This window comes from Hyperolius riggenbachi, chromosome 7 (assembly GCF_040937935.1).
Source record: "Hyperolius riggenbachi isolate aHypRig1 chromosome 7, aHypRig1.pri, whole genome shotgun sequence".
Lineage (NCBI taxonomy): Eukaryota > Metazoa > Chordata > Amphibia > Anura > Hyperoliidae > Hyperolius > Hyperolius riggenbachi.
The window spans coordinates 147,925,235-147,942,366 of NC_090652.1; the positions used below are offsets into that span (position 1 = coordinate 147,925,235).

General features: G+C 46.4%; 1 protein-coding gene across 3 annotated transcripts in view; it reads right to left on the reverse strand.

The window, feature by feature from the left end:
• TMC5 (transmembrane channel like 5) overlaps positions 1 to 17,132 on the reverse strand; it is a 243,192-nt gene that overhangs the window by 130,233 nt on the left and 95,827 nt on the right. The gene's annotated exons all lie outside the window — the stretch shown is intronic.

A 17,132-nucleotide genomic window follows, 5' to 3' on the forward strand; every position in this document is an offset into this window, starting at 1 on the left:
AAAACACCATGAAATTTAAAGTACACAATAAAGTTCATTTTTTGCAATGACAATTACTGTATTTTTTGGACTATAAGACTCACTTTTTCTCCCCCAAAAGTAGGGAAAAAAGTCACTGCGTCTTATAGTCCAAATGCACGGAGTTCTTGACTTGTGAACACCTGCCAATATGAACCTCCAACCCACTGCAATGTCTGGGCCTCCCTGTACTGTGCCCATGCAGAGGAGGACACAGGGGGACAAACGGAGAACACAGGGGGGCACAAAGGGGCATAGAGAAAGACACATGGAACACAGATACAGAAAGAGCCCGCACAATGTCCTTAAGATCGAGATCCTTTATTATGGACGTATCCAGATAAAATCACACACCATCAGCTGACATGTTTCGGACCTTGGTCTTTAATCATGCTAAGGTCCGAAACATGTCAGCTGATGGTGTGTGATTTTATCTGGATACGTCCATAATAAAGGATCTCGATCTTAAGGACATTGTGCGGGCTCTTTCTGTTTGCATCTCTGGCCTGGCTATCCTGGACCTGGCACTGTCCCTGCATGCTCTGAGCGGTTCCTCCTAGTTGTTTTCTTCTGACATGGAACACAGAGGTGGACACATGGGGGACAAAAGGGGGACAGAGGAGGACACAGGCAGACACAAGAGGTACAAGGAGGCATGAGGTACAAGAGGGCATGAGGTACAAAGGGGGCATAATCCACAAAATGCTGCTTTAACAATGGATGCACCAGGTTTAGTATATATTTTATTCCCCTGGTTTACGTCCTCTAAACCTAGGTACATCTTACGGTCAGGAACGTCTTACGGTACGTCTTAAAGAGACTCTGAAGCGAGAATAAATCTCGCTTCAGAGCTCAAAGTTAGCAGGGGCACGTGTGCCCCTGCTAAACCGCCGCATACTCGCCTCACAAAGGGGGTCCCTTCACCCCCAAACCCACCCCAGCACGACTTGGTCGTGCATTTGGTCGCTCCTGGAGGCAGGGCTAACGGCTGCAGCCCTGCCTCCAGTCGCGTCTATCAGCGGCGCATCGCCGCCTCTCCCCCGCCCCTCTCAGTGAAGGAAGACTGAGAGGGGTGGGGGAGAGGCGGAGATACGCGCTGACAGACGCGCGTGGGGCAGGGCTGTGGCGGTTAGCCCTGCCCCAATGCGGAAGCGCTCCCCCGCATTACGGAGGGGATTTGGGGGGACAGGGACCCTCGTGCAGCCGCGGGATAGCAGCGTTTTAGCAGGGGCACAAATGCCCCTGCTATTTAGGAGGTCTGAAGCGAGATTTATTCTCGCTTCAGACTCTCTTTAAGGTATGTCGTAAAAATACGGTATATGGCATCATCTATGGGGAGGTAAGTTAACCACTACCTCCCTTTTTAAACTGTTTTAATACAATTAATCTACATTGCCATTTGTTATACTAGTACTATTGATACTTTATGCTTAGTTCTTGCATATAGGAAACATTTTGGTCACGATTCATAAAGCATTACCTCATGCGGTAATGCTGAAAACAGCAGACTTTACCGACCACTTAGCAAAATGTCAATTCATAAAGGCTGTTACCGCATGAAAATCTGACATTACCAACCAGGGAGATAATTTACCGACTTGGCTGCAGTTACCGACAACACATGTCAGTAAATTGTCAGCAAATGTCAATTCATAGAGCCTTCAACAAGCGGTAAGCCTGGCGGTAGTTACCGACACCTCTAGTGAGGCGATAACAAGTTACCGACAGCTCTGATTAATGCAAAGTGCAGAGAGCCGAAGTCTGTTTGAGTCATCAGTGGAGAGAGCCAGAGAGCCCTCTGTGTGAATCATTTCAGCAGGCAGGGAAAGACTGTGTGACTCATCTGTCTGAGTCATCAGTGGAGAGAGCCATCTGTGTGAGTCATTTGAACAGGCAGGGAAAGACTGTGTGACTCATCTGTCTGAGTCATCAGTGGAGAGAGCCAGAGAGAGCCGTCTGTGTGATTCTTTTCTGCAGGGCAAAGAGAGAATGGAGACACTGCTCTACTCTACCGCTCAATGGGCTGCGGTAATTTACCGACCTCCAAGGGCAGCTGGGGAAATATTTATGAATTAGCACACAGACCGGGAAAATACCGAGTGCGGTATTTTCCCGACAAGATTTTTTTTATTGCACTGCTGTTTATGAATTGAGGCCAAAGCCGTAAAAATTAGATTAAAGAGAACCCGAGGTGGGTTTGAAGAATGTTATCTGCATACAGAGGCTGGATCTGCCTATACAGCCCAGCCTCTGTTGCTATCCCAAACCCCCCTAAGGTCCCCCTGCACTCTGCAATCCCTCATAAATCACAGCCTTGCTGCTGACACACAGCTTGTCAGAGCTGGCTGTGTTTATCTTCATAGTGTCAGTCTGCTGCTCACCCCGCCTCCTGCAGAACGCCAGTCCCCGCCTGCGTCCCTTCCCTCCCCGCTGATTGGAGGGAAGGGACGGGGGCAGGGACTGGAGCTATGCAGGAGGTGGGGGAGCAGCTGAGACTGACAATACAGATGTAAACACAGCCTCACAGCACGGCTGTGATTTATGAGGGATTGCAGAGTGCAGGAGGACCTTAGGGGGGTTTGGGATAGCAACAGAGGCTGGGCTGTATAGGCAGATAACATTCTTTAAACACACCTCGGGTTCTCTTTAATAAAAGAGTTATAGCACTTAAAAGTTTAGTGCATCAGGCCCTAATTTACTTGTTTGAAGTGATTCTGGTTACATGTCTGATGCATTGTCTTTATCCGCACAAGGAACACAAGAGGCTTATGGGTAAATCTGTGAATAAGTACAAGCCAACATTCAATCTGCTCCCCCTTCTCTGGGAGTAGATGCTCAGCACAAGTAGTGGACAGACCTTGCAAAATAGAAACGTGGAAAGAGTGGAGAAGTAACTGAGCAGCAACTCATCACAATCTTTGCTTTATTGAAATATGAAACCTTATTGCTTGCTCTGGGGAACTGTTACACTTGTCTCAGCTTTGTGTGCATGTGTCTTGAGGAATCAGTCGCTATGTGCATACAGAGTGCTGGAGGATAAAAGCACAATACCCAATTCACACACTTTGGCCAGACCAGAACGGATCTGTTCTTACAAAAGCATTTATTTACATTGGTAGAACACTCTGTGCTTAATTCAAGAGCAGAAAGTTTTCTTTCAGATAAAAGTACACTTGAGCTATCCTTTAATACTGTGTGCTAACATGGCATTCATCCATATGCAGCAGACAGATGAATTTATTCAAAACTAGTTTCACTTTCAAAAAGCTTTATTATTAGCTAAAAGAAAAAAAGGTTACACGAGTGACATAACACGAAAGAACAAGTATATTGAGGTCACAAAACTTAATACCAAAGGATTCAAGTATTTGAGAAATACAAACTGAAACTAAATTGAATAGGAAGAGGGAGTATACAGATGTGAAAGTGAGCTATTATATAAAAGTACTTTATAAATAATGAATATATAAGTATTTTACATTGGCATATATGCTGGTAACAAAGTCATGGTGCTAGAGATAACATTAAGCATAACCTCCACATCAAATATACTAATGTGATTCAGAACTTTGCAAGTGCTAATCAGATTCAGAAGCTGGCAAATAACTGACAGCTCAATTTGCTGGAAGCTTGATGAATGGATCAAAATTCTGTTTAATTATTTATTTAACGCTGACCGAACGATCGGTTTCTGTCCAAAATTGATCGTTCCCGTCGATTCCCGTCGATCTGTCCGTGCGGAAGACTTCACTCGATCGCCGGCGGGTTGGGAGTGTGTCGATAGCGGCGTTCAAATGCCCGACGACTGCTGCTTCTTCTCCGCGCTGGGCTCCGAGTCCGGCAGGCTTCACTTCTTCCTGTCCCGGCAGGAAGTTTAAACAGTAGAGCGCCCTCTACTGTTTACACTTCCCCGGACAGGAAGTTCTGTTAGGAGGGAAATGGTTAGTCACTAGTTGGGGAGTGTTTAGGATTGGGCAACAGGTAGGGACTATTAGCATAAAGCCCCATACACAAGCTCAACAGCGGTCTTTTATGCAGCACAATTGTTGAACAACTTTTGTTGTGAAACAAGTTAAAACAGCTAAAAAAAAGTATTTTGCTATTGTTCAAACAGCTGATAAGATGACAATCCAACTATTGTCTTATCAGCTGCATAAAAGTCCGCTGCTGAGTGTGTGTATGGGGCTTTAGGGTGATGCTAGGTACACACTATACAATTTTCTGTTAAGGAGCCCATACACTTACCAATTTTCCCGCCGATATACAGCCGGTTGGACCACTGTGATCGAATCGGCTGTAAAATCGTTGCGCAAACGCTGACCGAACGATCGATTTCTGTCCAAAATTGATCGTTCCCGTCGATTCCCATCGATCTGTCCATGCGGAAGACTTCGCTCGATCGCCGGCGGGTTGGGAGTGTGTCGATAGCGGCGTTCAAATGCCCAACGACCGACGCTAGTCCCCGCTGTCACCGCTGCTTCTTCTCCGCGCTGGGCTCCGAGTCCAGCAGGCTTCACTTCTTCCTGTCCCGGCAGGAAGTTTAAACAGTAGAGCGCCCTCTACTGTTTAAACTTCCTCGGACAGGAAGTTCAGTGAAGCTGCAGCCCTGGAGCCCAGAGCGGAGAAGAAGACAGCCGAGACTGGGGGAGTTGCGCCGGCCGGATCAGGTAATGTATGCGGGGGCCCGGGGGGGCGGCGGCAGCTCCACAGATGGTGAATCGATTTCATGCTGAAATCGATTCACAATCTGTTTGCACTAAAGGCAGCCATATGATCCCTCTCTGATCAGATTCGATCAGAGAGGGATCTATCTGTTGGTCAATCTGATGGCAAATCGACCAGTGTATGGCCAACGTAATGCTGGGCATACACGGCTAGATAGTTCTTATCAATCGAGCTGCTGATGGCTCGATTGATAATATCCAACCTGTCCGATCACTGTGGCGGATCGATTCTGCGCTTGATCCCCGCGGGTGGACAATGGAAGAAATGAGCGGCTGAAAAGGAAGTGCCCGCGGGGACGAGCGGGACTCGATCCACGAACCCACGCGGACGAGCGGGGACGCGCTGGCATTGAACCAGCGGCTCGATTCGGCGCATCAACGCACTGTGTATGCCCAGCATTAGATTTACCTGCCAGATGTTGGAAATTATCTATCTTACCATCTTTCAGTCTAGCAATCACGCATTGTTCTATTCAGCAGGAGATAAGCAGAAGACAATGCACCAGAGATAATCACCAGTCTCTACCAGTACTTTACAGAAAATAATCTAACAGAAAATCTAACATAAAAAGAAAACTGTATGGTGCGTACAAAGCCTCAGGAGGGAAGTGGACAGAAAGGGGGGGTTACATTAGGTACCAAGCTAAGAGGTTTAACACTAGGTTTAGATTATGGTAGAACAAAGTCACAAGACCATTTAAAAAGGGATGTATGAACTGTTCTACTGCAAACATGCCATGGGCAGCCTGCCTCTGTACCACTTCCAGGTTGGCAATGTCCCTCAGTAGTACGCAGGCGCTGGCCCAGCGTCACGCTCTGCGCATGTGCATGACATCATGCCGTCATGCACATCCCTACATTTAAACTGACAGGACACCAGCTCTTAGGCTTGGCATTCAGAACAGCAGGGCCGGGCCAAGGCAGAGGCTGGAGAGGCTCCAGCCTCAGGGCGCAGTGTTGGAGGGGAGCACAATTCATTCAGCTGTCATTCCCAATTGTGTTTGAAGCAGACAAAAATAAGAAAAGGGGATACATGACAGTGACTGCAAGCCAGATAACTAGAGATTAAGTGTGAGGATCTGCTCGGCTGCCTGTGCAGGCAGGCAGTTTTTTGGCCATTGTTTGGGTTTGCATGCTGCAGGACTCTGGAAAGAAGAGCTTCTGTCAGTTTTGCAGCTTGTGCTTGCAGAGGAATTTGCATACGTTGCCATGCAAATTGCCTGGCCACATTCATTGGAGGCGTGTACTATAAGTACTATGTCTTTCCCACAATGCTTGGCTGGTCATAAGGAGTCTTCCTGTGAAACACTCTGGAGAGTGTCAGCCATGCTCTTTGTTTGAAGATCAGCTTAGAGTAATTCCTGGAAAACTGCACTAGGCAGGTTTCCTTAGTGCAGTTAGGATTGCTTATCTGTTTGTTTGTTCTGTTGCTATTGTCCTGTCCCAGCGGTGGTCGACAGGAAATGGTTCTGATCTCTGTTCTTGGAGTATAGCTGGTGCAGCGGTTGCTACCAGCTATCTCTTCTGTTCTGTCTCCTTGGATCGCGCTAGCCACTTTTCGCTAGCGCTGTGGATCCTTCTGTTCTGTCTCCTGGGATCGCGCTAGCCACTTTTCGCTAGCGCTGTGGATCCTTCTGTTCTGTCTCCTGGGATCGCGCTAGCCACTTTTTGCTAGTGCTGTGGATCCTTCTGTTCTGTCTCCTGGGATCGCGCTAGCCACTTTCTGCTAGTGCTGTGGATCCTTCTGTTCTGCTACTCTGTACCTGGATCGCGCTAGCCACTTTCGCTAGTGCTGTGGATCCTATCTCTCGCTTGTCCCTGTTTTCGTGTGTCTGTCTTGTCTGCTACGAACGCTTGCTGGAGGCTCGGTGAGGTAACCGTTAAGCACGCGCTCGCGTCCTCTGTTACATGTTTGTCTTATCTTGGTTAGTTAGGCGTGCTTGTCTCTATTGTGCTTATCACGTGGAGACCGCGCATAACCACGTGCACTGTTGCGAATGAGTGCGGTGTTCGCGGTTAGCTAGCGTTTGTTATTTTCCGTATCTCCTCATTGTATTATTTGCTGTGCCTTTGCTAACCTCGTATTCTGTCCTGATCTGCCTTGTGTCACGTCTGGCGATCGCACCTCTCGCAATCGCGTTCCTGTTTCATATCTGCTGTTGTGTGTGCACTGTCGCGGGGTGGCGACTAGGTTGGCGCACACACATACAACCTGTCCCTTTGCTCGTCTCATTCGCAATTGCCTCTCTTGCGATTGCGTTCTGCGCTTCGTACAAATCCTGTCTGGCATTTGTGGAGGTACAGAGGATTGGTTCCTCTGCACTCCCCAGCGCCATCTGCCGACAGGAATTTTCCCTCTACGGGTGCGTAGAACCTTTTGCTGGGTGCCTGCAAATATACGCTTGTGGAGGATTTCCGCTGTATCAGCGCACGCGTTGTGCGCTGATCACGGAGAAAGTTCCACAATCATTACATTAAGGTGTTGGTGAGGTTGGGGGTCCTGGGGCACCTATTAGTCTAATAGCAATCAGTGTGTGAAGGCTGGGGTGGGAGGGATGGGGGGGCGCACTTTGCTGTCGCAGCCTTGGGTGCTGAAGGACCTTGTCCCAGCTCTGCAGAACAGCACAGTTTCCAAGTGGTTTCAACCTGTACAACTACTGTATGTCAACACATAATCATGCACAAACCTGAATTATTATGGGGTAGAACGCAGACGTGTTACTTTTGGAGAAGCAGCCACTGCTGCTGCAGGGGGGCCCAGAGGAGCTGTGGGGAGCCCCAACTTCTTACCCCCGAGACCAGCAGTTGTTGTGGCCAAACCCGTTACTCGTAGGAGTAGAAACGCCTAATATAAGATTTCTGGCCACAGGGGAAGTGGTGTGAGTATTGGGGGCACATCAAAGTTTTGCTGGGGGACCCATGACTTATTGTTACGCTCCTGGTAGAAGAGTTTCTTTTTTCCAATATGTATACAAAAAAAAAGAATTTGTTATAATAGTGGGGGAAGGCTACTTCTACATTCCAGTATCACAGTCATGACAGATCATAAGAATGGGCAGAGGTACTAGTAACACAGCTGACACTATATATACTGTACTATATACTGCACAGTACTGGATGTGCTGTCACTATGGTGTTACATTATATGACTTTAGCATATTGCTATTAAATATAATATCACATTATTTTTATTTTCCAGCACATTGCTGTATCTAGGTCAGGAAGAGGAGATGATATGGAAGTCTTTCCTTCCTTTTATAATTCAGAAAAAAACAGGAAGAATCCAGCTGAGTCAGGTGTAACATGCTATTGTCTGAAAATTGATGGTATATCCCTCAGACTTCAACTAAAAAAGATTTATATATTGGTATACAATAACAATATGCTGGGGCTGTAACTGAAGTGACTGTTCTGCCTTTGGTTTATAAATCTGCAGAACAGGTATAATCCTCATTCAACAGCCGATTTATTTCAATTGTTTGTTTTTTATCCCAGGTTCCTTATTATGAAATGCTTTCAATGTCATTTCCTTGTGTGCCATGTTGTTTTCAAACTATACTGTCAAGGCTGCGTCTTTGTAGAAATTTTATAGCTGACACACATAAAAAAGCAAATGAATTAAGTACAAAAACCTGTTTGTTAATGGTATTTTCCAGCCCTGTAGTTATACACACATTGGCAGGTGTTAAAGCTATACAATTAAATGATGCATGAGCAGCAATCACTGCACCTTTCGTGAGACTGAGATAACTTTTTCAGGTGTTTCTGTTACTACTCCTTCAGGAAACTTTATGTGAGCTCCTTTGAAGGGCAGTCAGGGCTCGTTTCCACTATTGCGGTGCGGAATCGCCTGGATTCCACCGCTGATGAAATCGCATGCAGGTGCGTTTTTACGCGTTATTTTACGCAAATTTCGCATAGGTTAGGCTATATGCGTTTTTAACCATGTCACTGCCTGATACTAATACTAGAGGAGGAGAAGTATAAGCAAAGTTTATTTTCTTGTTGATATTGGATTCTTTTCAAATTACTGTACAACCTTTGTCTAAAAGAGACTTATTACGTTAAAACCTAAATTTAGTGCTATTGAGTCTTTTGATTCTACCCCTGCTGATTACTGTCAAAGTGACCAGTTTGTTTATGCTCTTGCATCCCCTTTTACTACCTATAGCATGTGACAGCTTTACAAGTTTATGTTAAAGTGGACCTGAACTCTTGCACAGGAAACAGGGAAAACACAGATGAATCTACCCTGTATGTACTTAGAGAGTTTAGTCTGTCTAATGCCCCTTCATCTCCGACCAATCACAACTGTAATTTGATCTCTAAGCTGTCAGTGCAGGAATCTTGGCAGTCCTCGGCAGAACAGCTAATTTGTAAGCATAGCATGTTAACCCTTTGTCTGCTTCCATGAAAGCAGGAAGAAGGCACCCTGCAGATTTATTGCAAGATTTCTATCAGCTGCAACAATAATAATAACAAATGTTAATAAATAATAATAAATTAATATTTTTCTGTAAATGTTATTGTGTTGTTGCTTATCTTTTAGAGCAAAGAGGAAGTTCTGAGTTCAGGTCCACTTTAACCACTTCAGGACCACAGTCTTTCTACCCCTTAAGGACCAGGCACTTTTTTTCCATTCAGACCACTGCAGCTTTCACGGTTTATTGCTCGCTCATACAACCTACCACCTAAATGAATTTTACCTCCTTTTCTTGTCACTAATAAAGCTTTCTTTTGGTGCTATTTGATTGCTCCTGCGATTTTTACTTTTTATTATATTCATCAAAAAAGACATGAATTTTGGCAAAAAAATGATTTTTTTAACTTTCTGTGCTGACAGTTTTCAAATAAAGTAAAATTTCTGTATACATGCAGCGCGAAAAATGTGGACAAACATGTTTTGGATAAAAAAAAACCCATTCAGTGTATATTTATTGGTTTGGGTAAAAGTTATAGCGTTTACAAACTATGGTGCAAAAAGTGAATTTTCCCATTTTCAAGCATCTATGACTTTTCTGACCCCGTCATGTTTCATGAGGGGCTAGAATTCCAGGATAGTATAAATACCCCCCAAATGACCCCATTTTGGAAAGAAGACATCCCAAAGTATTCACTGAGAGGCATAGTGAGTTCATAGAAGATATTATTTTTTTGTCACAAGTAAGCGGAAAATGACATTTTGTGACAAAAAAAATAAAAAATAAAAAGTTTCCATTTCTTCTAACTTGCGACAAAAAAAAATGAAATCTGCCACGGACTCACCATGCCCCTCTCTGAATACCTTGAAGTGTCTACTTTTCAAAATGGGGTCATTTGTGGGGTGTGTTTACTGTCCTGACATTTTGGGGGTGCTAAATTGTAAGCACCCCTGTAAAGCCTAAAGGTGCTCATTGGACTTTGGACCCCTTAGCGCAGTTAGGCTGCAAAAAAGTGCCACACATGTGGTATTGCCGTACTCAGTAGAAGTAGTATAATGTGTTTTGGGGTGTATTTTTACACATACCTATGCTGGGTGGGAGAAATATCTCTGTAAATGACAATTTTTTCATTTTTTTACACACAATTGTCCATTTACAGAGTTATTTCTCCCACCCAGCATGGGTATGTGTAAAAATACACCACAAAACACATTATACTACTTCTCCCGAGTACGGCGATACTACATGTGTGGCACTTTTTTGCACCCTAACTGCGCTAAAGGGCCCAAAATCCAATGAGTACCTTTAGGATTTCACAGGTCATTTTGTGACATTTGGTTTCAAGACTACTCCTCACGGTTTAGGGCCCCTAAAATGCCATTGCAGTATAGGAACCCCACAAATGACCCCATTTTAGAAAGAAGACACCCCAAGGTATTCCGTTAGGAGTATGGTGAGTTCATAGAAGATTTTATTTTTTGTCACAAGTTAGCGGAACATGACACTTTGTGGAAAAAAACAATTAAAATCAATTTCCGCTAACTTGTGACAAAAAAATAAAATCTTCTATGAACTCCCCATACTCCTAACTGAATACCTTGGGGTGTCTTCTTTCTAAAATGGGGTCATTTGTGGGGTTCCTATACTGCCCTGGCATTTTAGGGGCCCTAAACCGTGAGGAGTAGTCTGGAAATCAAATTCCGCAAAATGACCTGTGAAATCCTAAAGGTACTCATTGGACTTTGGGCCCTTTAGCGCAGTTAGGGTGCAAAAAAGTGCCACACATGTGGTATTGCCGTACTCGGAGAGAAGTAGTATAATGTGTTTTGGGGTGTATTTTTACACATACCCATGCTGGGTGGGAGAAATAACTCTGTAAATGGACAATTGTGTGTAAAAAAATCAAAAGATTGTCATTTACAGAGGTATTTCTCCCACCCAGCATAGGTATGTGTAAAAATACACCCCAAAACACATTATACTACTTCTCCCGAGTACGGCGATACCACATGTGTGGCACTTTTTTGCACCCTAACTGCGCTAAGGGGCCCAGAGTCCAATGAGTACCTTTAGGCTTTACAGGGGTGCTCAAAATTTAGCACCCCGCCCACTTGCCAGGACAGTTAACAAACCCCACAAATGACCACATTTTGGAAAGAATACACGCTAAGGTATTCCATGAGGGCCATGGTGAGTTCATAGAAAATTTTATTTTTTGTCACAAGTTAGCGGAAAATGACATTTTGTGAAAAAAAACAAAAACACAAAACCACAATTTCTGCTAACTTGTGACAAAAAATAAAACATTCTATGAACTCACCATGCACCTCACGGAATACTTTGGGGTGTCCTCTTTCCAAAATGGCATCATTCGTGGGGTCTGTCCTGGCATTTTAGGGTCTCTGCAATCATTACATGTATGGCCAGTATTAGGAGTTTCTGCTATACTCCTTATATTGGGCATAAGGGTAATGCACTGTGGGCTGAAAGGAAAAATGAACGTCAAACAATCAATCAATGTGGATGAAAAAATATCTGCCAAAAAATTTTGAAAAAAAAAAAAGAGGAGGAAGGCGTCTGCCAGGACATAGGAGCTGCCGCCCCAAAAATCCAAACGCACCAGCTCGTATGCCCTGGCAAACCTGATTTATCCATTCACACTGATCGATGTGGATGAACAAATCATTGCCAGAGTTCTTTTTTGATACAAAGTGTTTGCCAAAGCATATGAATCCCCAACACCACTCCTCGGCCCATATGCCTCGGCAAACATATCTTTTTGACTGCGGAGGAGAAATCTCGTCCTGCAGCGCTACATGCACCGACTTGTGTGTAAGCTGACAGACGCGCAATGTTCTGTCAGGATGCACCATCAGTGCTGCAGCTGATTGGTCGGTCTGGATAGAAAAAAAGAGAGAAGAAAAAAAGATAAAACAATACAAAAAGGAGGGGAAGGCGTCTGCCAGGACATAGGAGCTGCCGCCCTAAAAAATCCAAACCCACCAGCTCGTATGCCCTGGCAAACCTGATTTATCCATTCACACCGATCGATGTGGATGAACAAATCATTGCCAGAGTTCTTTTTTGATACAAAGTGTTTGCCAAAGCATATGAATCCCCAACACCACTCCTCGGCCCATATGCCTTGGCAAACGTATCTTTTTGACTGCGGAGGAGAAATCTCGTCCTGCAGCGCTGCATGCACCGACTTGTGTGTAAGCTGACAGACGCGCAACGTTCTGTCAGGATGCACCATCAGTACTGCAGCTGGTTAGTCGTTCGCTCGGTCCACCTGGAAGGTTATTGGATGGAAAAAGAGAAAAAAAAAACCAAAAAACAAGCAAGCAGCAAAGCAATTACTTCATTAACATTAATAACCTTTGAACTTTTTTTAATAAAAAACTTAACATTGCAAACCAAACATTAACTTCTTTGCTTACCTGTTTTTTGTTTTTTTTTAACTTACCTCCCGAGGACAAACCTCTCCTCCCCCATGGAACAATGTGCGAAGTGCAAATCACACAGAGTTGTGGCGAAATACATTACGCAATTTGTCCCAAGTGAAAGGAGAGGTTTCTGGCAGCCCTGTGTATTAGGGTCTCTGGAAACCCGATGTTTGGTTTCACACTGCATATTGACATATCCGGTGGGTCGAGCCCGCCGCACCGTATCGTCCAAAACAGACCTTCAGGCAATACCACAAGAGTAGCATTCGGCCTAGTAATGAACTGCGTCGCCATAGACTAACATGACTTCCGGGCCGATCGATATTGCCACAGAAGCCACGCAGTAACGTAGGCATGCACTAGCGTTAAGTCAAGCACTTCCGGCGTAGGGGGGGACCGCAAAGTGTGACTTTTGCTAGGCATTTTGCCCTAACGCATCGCAGCAGTGTGAAATAGCACTGAGAAACCCTTGTGTGCCTACCGCTGTGTGTGGAGTTCCCTACTCTCTAATAGTGTACCTGCTCGTGGTACCTCTCAAAACACTCCCCTAGGCATAGGCCAGGCTGGTCAGGACAGGTGGGACAATAAACAGTGGTGTCACGCCTTATTCCAGCCCTGCTGCAGACACGACAGCGTTTTCTTCGGATTCGTTGACCTGGGGTAGTCGGAATTGGATAGGTGTAATGCCTTCCATGCAGCCGGCTAGTTGCATCTTGGGGTTGGGCCACGGCACCTCCTGGATACAGGAGTTCCATCACGATCTGTTTATTAAATTGAATAAACGAGCCAGTTCTCCCAGCCTTACTGTAGAGAACAAAGCTGTTGTAAATTGCCAATTGAATGAGGTAAAAAGACACTTTTTTATACCAGCGTCTTGTTTTTCGGGCAACTAAATAGGGCACTAACCTCTGGTCATTGAAGTCCACCCCTCCCATGTTAGTATTATACTCGTGGACGACAAGGGGTTTTTCAATGACCTCAGTTCGCCGTTGAATTTCAACTGTCGTGTCTGCGTGAATGGTGGACAGGAAGTAAACCTCCCTCTTGTCCTTCCATTTCACCGCGAGCAGGTCGTCAGCACACAAGGCGGCCCTCTGCCCCCGTTGAAGTCTGGTGGTAATGAGCCGTTGGGGGAAGCCCCGGCGACTAGGCCGCACGGTGCCACAGCATCGGATTTTTTCTATTTTTAAGTGCTGAAAGAGGGCCACACTTGTGTAATAATTGTCCACAAAAAGATGGTACCCCTTCTGGAACAAGGGTGACACCAAGTCCCACACAACCTTTCCGCTGCTCCCCAGGTAGTCAGGGCATCCGACCGGCTCCAATTTTGAGTCTTTTCCCTCATAGACCCTAAAATAAGATGTATAACCTGTGGCCCTTTCACAGAGCTTATACAGTTTCACCCCATACCGGGCGCGCTTGTTTGGGATGTACTGTTTGATGCGAAGGCGCCCGGTAAAGCGTATGAGGGACTCGTCTACGCAGATGTCCTGGTCAGGGGTATAAGCATCTGCAAATCTGGATGACAGGTGGTCTATGAGGGGTCGAATTTTGTGGAGCCGGTCAAAAGCAGGGTGGTCACTTCGATGACAGGTTTCGTTGTCATTGAAGTGCAGGAAGCGCAGGATGTTCTCAAATCGTGTCCTGGACATGGCAGCAGAGTACAGGGGAACATGATGTGCTGGGTTCGTAGACCAATAAGACCGCAACACATTCTGCTTTACTAGTCCCGTGTGAAGGAGAAGGCCCAAAAAAAATTTAATTTCGGAAACTTGGACTGGTTTCCACCGAAAAGGCTGGGCAAGGAACTTTTCCGGATTGGCGGTTATATATTGTGTGGCCTTACGGTTGGTCTCTGCCACAATTAAGTCCAAGAGATCCTGGGTGAAGAACAGATAGAAAAAGTCTAGGGCCGATCCTAGATTATCTGTCTCCACCTGGACTCCAGACTGGGCGGTGAAAGGGGGAAGTACGGGTGCGGCGGAATCAGGGGATTGCCAATTTGGGTTTGCCAGCACCTCTGGTAAATTAGGGGTAGTACGGGCCCGTCTTCTTGGTGGCTGCGACTGGGATCTTACTGCTTGTGCCACCGAACCAGTTTCAACTTCCATGCTGGTGCTCGCCACTTCACCAGGGTTTACGGAAGTACTGGTGCTAGGTCCAGGAGATGTTGTGCTGCTGGTGCCTGCCCCACCATGAAATCTCAGACCAGCACGAACACCACTCTGCTGCCCTTGAGGCTGATCCTGCGCCACCTGCGGTCCAACAACATGGGGTGTGGTACGCCTGGCTTTAACCGGGACCTCAACCTCGTCATCACTATCGGTCAGTGAGCCACTGCTCAATTCAGGTTCAAACTCTGACCCGGAAGATTCGTCGAATGAGGCGTCCCAATTGTCCTCATCCGACTGGGCCATGTACCTGAGAACCTCATCATCGGAATACCCCTTTCTTGCCATGGTGGGCTGCTAAATTTAGGGAGTATTTGAGAGGTAGAAAGCTGTGGTCACTGAGTTTTGATAAAAAAAAATAAATCAAAACTGAGGTTTACAGTGCCACAGCTATTGTACAGTGTTTTTTGCAGTGATCAGAAAAAAAATTCTGTCACTGCGGTGGGGCGGGCTGAACGCAAGTGCAGGCGAGCGATCAGGCCTGATCGGGCAAACACTGCGGTTTTTTGTGTGGATCCTAGTGACCCTAATCGATCTGACTGTGATCAGTAATGATCACTTACAGATACTATATAGTACCAATGTTGATTAGCGACAGTGATGACGCTAATTAGTGACTGTGGTGCAGTGGGCTGAGCACTAACTGACACTTACAAAGGGGCCTAGCTAACTGGCCTAACTGCTAACACTAGTGATACTAAAAAAGTGACAGTTTTCACTGATCACTGTATTTAGATCACTAGGATAGTGACAGGGGGGTGGTGGTGAGTGGGGAATCAGAGGCAATCAGAAACAATCACAGGACAATCAAAGGCAATCGCAGGCCAATCACAGGGCACTCAATTCACGGGACAATCAAAGCCAATCAAAGCCAATCACGGGACAATCAAAGCCAATCACAGGCCAATCAAACCAATCACGGCACAATCAAAGCCAATCGCGGGACAAAGCCGATCACGGGACAATCAAAGCCAATCACGGGACAATCAAAGCCAATCACAGGCCAATCAAAGCCAATCACAGGCCAATCACAGGCCAATCAAAGCCAATCACAGGCCAATCAAAGCCAATCACGGGACAATCACGGGACAATCAAATACAATTACAGCACAATCAAATTGAATGTCAGCAAAATGAAATTGAATGTCAGCACAATCAAATGCAATTACAGCACAATCAATTACAATGCACTGGGAAGGTGATTGGGGGAGGAGGGGGGGGTCTGAGGGCGATCAGAGGGTGTGGGGGGTTGATTAGGTGTCCGCACGGGGCAGACTGGGTCCTGATCTGGTGGGTGGCAGACACAGGGGGTGACGATAGATCAGTGAGGGATTACAGGGGAGAATAGATGTAAACAATGCACTGGGGAGGTTATCAGCAGGGGGGGGGCTGAGGGCAATCTGAGGGTCTGGGTGGGTGATCAGGTGCCCCCAAGGGACAGTTTAGGGTCTGCTCTTATGGGTGGTGGTGACAAGGGGTGATAGGCAGGTGATAAGCAGGTGATAGACAGGTGATCAGTGGGTAAGGCAGCTGTATACAAACGTATACAGTATACAGGGGGGTGGTCTGGGGGGTGGTCTGGGGGGGATCTGAGGGTAGGGAGGGTGATCAGGGTACCCTAGGGGGCAGTTAGGGACCTACCCTAGGGGATAGCGTCCCTAGATAGTGACAGGGAGTGATTGATGGGTTTTTAGGTGGGTGGTGGGGTGCTAGCAGTGGTGTGCTGGGGTGGTCAGGGGGGGGTTCTGAGGGCTGGGGTGGGCGATCGGGGGGTCTGTGTGGGGCAAAGAGTGTTTTGCTGCACTTATCTATTGGCTGCCTGTCCTCTCTGATGGTCGCACGACGAGTGACCATCAGCGGAGGAGGCAGCCAGTATAATACACTTTGTTACAATAACAAAGTGTATTATACACTCTGATTGGCCAGATCGCGCAAGTTTGAAACCCGCCGGCGCTGCTGATTGGCCGGCGGGTTTCCGAGTAGGGTGGGCGGAGCCTATTGCCGGCGGCGATCGCGTCATTGATGACGCGATCGCCGCACAGCCACCGCTGATGCCGCCCCCGCCGATGGGCGTATTGCGGTCGTTTGGGCCCGGACTTTGCCGCCGCCCATCGGCTGGGGGCGGTCCTCAAGTGGTTAACAACAGTGAGTCCAGGCAGCAGATAGCATGACTCTCAAAAGATTCCTCTGGGCCAACTCTGAATGTCGTTTTAAACTGTGTGTGAAAAGATCATTCACTGGCAAACTTTTAAAGTGTTTTTTTTTTTTTTTTTGAGTGCCTCTTTCTGTCATGGAAACATGGGCGTAACAATAGGGGATGCAGCCCATGCGCCCGCGGGGGGGCCCGGGCCC